Raw genomic sequence first — 5,433 nt, forward strand, 5'->3', positions numbered from 1 at the left:
AGGCTACTGTAAAAAAACAGAAAGATGCCAACAAAACCTGGAAAATGAGTTGGTCCTGTAAGTACATACTAAAATACTAAAGCTAAGAACAGGACAAGTGGAAAGAGTGCTTCAACATGCTGACTTGTGTTTTCTAGAGGTACACAGATCAATAAGTGCGGCATAGCTTTCATCGTGTTGGGAGAGGCCGGTCTCTTGTGAACGATGAGAAATGCTGCCCCCCAGAGGCTGAATTCGATAGTGCTTCTCTGACCGAACTGCCCAGTAGCATTCAGTTTTTACCTGGGTATAAAGGGCATTTTTAATTGGGAAACTACACATTTTTGAATGATTCAGATAAAAGTTATCCACCTTCTGATTTGTTTTAAGCGCAGACCATTTCTATTATTCCACATCTTATTCTTGAGTCTGCAGACTTGCAACTGGTAATGTCTTCCTGAATCGATACAGTCACAATGTGGTAGTACAGTATATCACGTATCCAAGTGTGGCAATTTAAACACAGTCGTAAAGTAAAACCATTTCGTTTTCTCAAAATTAAACATTCGAACAACAAATTAATTCCTACATTTTGTAACTTTAATTATATGAGACAAAAGAACATTTTAAAACAGCTGTCGCTGAATGATTATGCCATCAGGGCTCTTGGACATGTGTGCATTGAACAGATTACTGAAAATGTTTGCATTCATCAGTTGCCATCCCTCTCTTCATCTGGCAGTGCAGATTAGCAAACTGAAAGCTCTCTTCCCCGAAACATTTAACTGAATAGCTATGGTAGTTTAATTATCGTAAATGGCCTTCAGCACAACTGTTATTGAAGTTTTTAGAAATGTGTAATTAGTTCCCATGCTTTACCACAGCGTAGACGAAGGTATGCTCTTTCACCCCACACAGATGAGTGAGCGGAGAGCAGGTATACAATTATGTGTACAGCACAGTGCTTTTTGTGATTCTTGCAATAGGCTATAGTTTTTAGATGTTAAAGAAGACACTAGGATTCGTTCTGATGTCAAGATGTTTGTCCTAAAAATTGTGGAGTCCTTTGAATGTTGGATGTGAATAGGTACAGGATATATCACCCATTATGATATAAACTAAGGGTGAATAGACATACCTGTACGAATGTGATCACAATTCTGTGACATCAGATAAAAGTATTTAAACCATGGGTCGTGCATGCGTTGTAATGTAAAGTGTTTTATAAAACAGTAGCAGAAACAAGTTTTAATACTGCTTTAATATTACTGGCATTAAAAGATCATTAAAAGTAAAAGCACACATCCTGCACCACAGAAAAAAGACAACAGGGCACCAACATGAAGATCAGAAAATCACCTGACCCGTTTTAAATCAGGATAACATTAAATCGTTTTGAACGCTGCAGCCTGCTCTACCCATACCCCCTTCTTGTGTAATAGGACAGCTTGGCAATTTGAAGAGATGGCTCAGCATCCACAGTAGGATTGTCGTTGGTTTGAAATTGTACACACGCACACATAGGATTCTGCATGTGCAAAGGAGACAAAAGACAGGGCATCGCAAAACTCCTCCTCAGGGCCACCCTCAACAGGGCCGGACATTTCCCGTCAGGAAGCGGAGTACGCTTTAGCTGGCTACATCACGTTTCTTGTGGAAGTAAAGGATCTTTTCTGAACTTTCATACAAACCCAGAGGTGTGACCGTTCTGGAGGGGTGTTTTTAACGTGGAAAAAGTTTAGTTTCCTTCCCGATGAAGATGTTGAAGTAAAGTGGAAAGTGCAGACATGTAGCAGAAGACTCGTGAATGGAGGGATATTTCCAGCCCACAGGGGAGTAAAATGATACAAAGGGTCTTTGCGTCTTAGCAAGCTCTTAAACGTTTAGGTCACTTGGCACCAGTAACTAAATGCTGATTGACATGGCTTATGCTGTGTGTGTGTGAAGAGCAAGGTGACTCCTTTTGGTTTCAAAGTACCCGTTACCCCATCTATTGAATGTGAATGCCATCTATTAAAAACAGGCATTCTGGGGAATCACCTGACAGCCTTGGATGTGTCACATATCCTGGCAGCAGTTATCTTCTACAGTGACCATACCACTGCTCACAGTGTTGAACTGCCAACAGCTATTAGAATAGCATGAAGGTGCTGTACAGACTCAAACAAGGATTCCCTTTAGGATGAGGTCTTCACTGTCTCCTTTGGATCTCACAACACTGCCTTTTTGGGCACAACGGGCATCTTCAGGGGACCTTTCCCAACACCTCCAGAACTCCTCTAAGTCTACAGGGGACCCTAATGTGCACAGAAGAGAGATATTTCCAGGGCTTGACATCTAAATGTTTAAGTGCAAAATGATAACAGCCTGGCTGCCACACCAAAAGACTTGTCTACCGCACTGCATAACAAACAAGAAACCTCAAGAATTCATTCCCAACCTTCTCTGCATGGTTGGCAAGCCCACAGCGGGAGTTAAAAAGGGATGAGAATTCCCTATGATTAAAGTGCAACCTTTTAAATTACATACCGTGTTTTTCTGGGACCGAACTTTGTGGTCAGCGGAGAATCTGCATTTCAAAGAGTTTCCTAGCTACGCCCACCCATCCTCCAATCCTTTTATTTATTTAGACGTATTGAGTATACATGTCTGCTCCTGTGCACTTTAATCTGACTTACTGTAGTTTATAAGAATGCATGTGTGCACAACATCCTTTCTTTTTATATGCCGGATGGCCAGTTTGCACCGTTTTCATGGAGCTACTGCAAAATTCTGGTTCAGTGCAAACTATTAGGAATGTGCTACTGCACAAGGAAATGGACCAACAAGTGCCTGTTGTCTCCCGTGTCCATATCAGAGACTGTGCCGAATGTTTTTATGTAACTGGGCACAGAGATATGGGGTTGTGATGTAGGTGCACCACTTGCTGCTGATATAGTAAATGTATGAAGTAAAGTGTAGTGCTCATTGCAATTCACTGCATGTAAAATTTGTCCATTGCCACAGTGCCCCTGCCCATATTGAACTACCATTATATTGTAGTCACAAAGAGTACAGTGTTGTGAAAAAAAATAAAAATGTGATCATCTAATAATGACAGGGCTTAATTGCTATTCTCCACTTAACTCGCTTTGTGAGAATTTTAGTCATTATTACATTTACTGCCATTAATTATATAACTGAAGTTAGATTAAAAATAGTTTTTTTTCTGAAAAAGAAAACTTGGGATTCCCCATTAATTCCCATCTACCCAGTACTTAAATCTGTACAGCATTCATGTGTTAAAGAGCAAGTTGTAACATTCTGGCAATTTTAAAAGAACATTAATGGTTTCTACTGTTTTTGTATTAGACTAGACTTATAATGATGAACCTGGCAGAGCAGACAGAAGGTCTGAAGCTGAACATTAACCACACATGGTTTTTCACTCCTCTGTTTAACAAGGAATTGGTTGGGGGGAGGTCATTTTTTATTGAATCAATATAAATGGGTCTAGTTAGAGATGGCAGCAGAGTGCTGCTAAATGACTAAAACCTTGATGGAAAAAATGTTGAGGGGCGCTTTAAATCAGCTCTCTGAGTTTAAAAGACTTCAGTGGTCTGTAGTGAAAGCCAAAATCTTATTAGGACATATTTTTAAAAAGGTCCGGTCAGAGTCCTGCTGGGATCTTTCTCTCGTTTAACAGCAGTTTTACTCCATATTATTTTTAATAGCTCTTTTCTGACGAGAGCTAAGTGTTTGGAGCCCATTAAGAGAAGACACTGCCTGATTACGCAGCCCTTGGAACACACATCTATAGAAAACCCAGATGGATGTGAGGCAGCCTTCTGGAAGAGGCAGAGACGTTTAATATAAAAGCTGAATTTGTTGCATTATTTATAATTGGTATGCAGATGGTATTGGATGTGCCAGCTTTTTTTTTCTTTCCTCGGGAAGCTGGTGCTGTTAAAGAAAGTGGATCCCTGGGAACTGGCATCTAGGTCAGGGAACATCTGCCAGCTCCCAGCAGTGGAACAGGGATGCGGAGGGGGGCTGGCGTGCAGATGGCAGTGCCATCTGTGGAGCCGCACTCCGCGATTCCATTCCCCGAGCTGCGAGATGCCCAGTGGAGGCACGGGGCCGGGATTTCTCCGGGGCTGTCCAGATGCAAACTGAGGGAATTCCGGGATGGTGGCGGGGAGGGGGATCTCACAGGTGCTCGATCTCTAACGGGGAAGCATCCCCCTGAGCCACTGATCCATTGCGACGCTCCAGCCAGGACCGGATGGACCGATTTGGTTGTCTGGTTTTCTGTTTTATTTTTCATAGGCTGCCTCTCACTCAACTCGCACAACAATGCAGCATTTGTTGCATTTTCTAGTGCCTCTCAACACGTAGACACATCAGGAGAGGTAACCAGATGTGTTCCTTGGTGGACAGATATGAAGTTCAACATTAATAAGAAATAAGTGACGTATTATATTGCATTGCACACCTCATGTACACAAAGTTCTTATTTAGTATGTAAAAAAAACCTTCCTTCACATGTTCTGTGTAAATCAGCAGCTGATGCACACTTCATTTCTAAAGTACATGTAACTCATACATGATTGCTTTATTCCCCGACAGAGACAATGAAACACCATGAAATGCCCTAATGACCTTCCAGGGTCGTGACACATGTTGAACTTCCAACACATTCAAGCTTAAAGGTTGTGCTTCCTGTTCGCTTTTATCAATGTACAAAACACATTGAAAGTTCTTTGTGATTTTGTCTCAGATCAGTGAACTCCACAGCAGAGCCTCTGGCATTAACAAAGCTGTCTTGAAGCCTGAGAGGAAAGCAGTGGTGTGTTACAGCACTGGAAACACTTCTGATTCTTGAACACTGGTGTAAAAATCAATTTCATTGGCAGTTTCATCTCACATGTCCTCTTTTGTTATTGTTGATGTTTAATCACTTCAGAATACTTATACAGAAAAAAATGAATAAGGAACACACACTCTCTCTGCCAGTCCAAATTAAGTCAAGGATGTGCAGCTTTGAAATACTCTCCACTAAGATGCCCCGATCCCATACTGTATCTGTACTAGTGGAAATTCTCCACAGTCTTACTGTAGTAGAAAACATCTGGTACTTTTGCCATCTTAAGGGAGTTGCAAGGTCTCCCTTTGTGGCGTACAGGGCTTATAATATTGAGACTGTGGAGACCAGAACTCTTATACATGTCTTAAGTCACATACTGTAGCTAGTTAAGCACTGTACAATTAACAGTTTGCGTCAACTTTCCAAAGGTAGTGTTGCTTTTTGAAACAAGCCTGGGTCTAAAGAGTTAAACTGTTCTTTATACTCAAGCCAGTCTGAGGGGCGAGTATAGGATGGAGAATTTAATCCCTTTCTCAATAGTAACAGGTTTCAGTAACAAAAACGTCAAAAATGTCTGTAATGAACTTTTTCTTTCTTCTCTTTTTCAG

The 5,433-nt window shown here is 41.2% G+C and overlaps 1 protein-coding gene across 8 annotated transcripts in view; it reads left to right on the plus strand.

The window, feature by feature from the left end:
- nfic (nuclear factor I/C) overlaps positions 1 to 5,433 on the plus strand; it is a 217,052-nt gene that overhangs the window by 199,480 nt on the left and 12,139 nt on the right. The window lies entirely within an intron of this gene.

This window comes from Lepisosteus oculatus, chromosome 29, assembly GCF_040954835.1.
Source record: "Lepisosteus oculatus isolate fLepOcu1 chromosome 29, fLepOcu1.hap2, whole genome shotgun sequence".
NCBI classification, from domain to species: domain Eukaryota; kingdom Metazoa; phylum Chordata; class Actinopteri; order Semionotiformes; family Lepisosteidae; genus Lepisosteus; species Lepisosteus oculatus.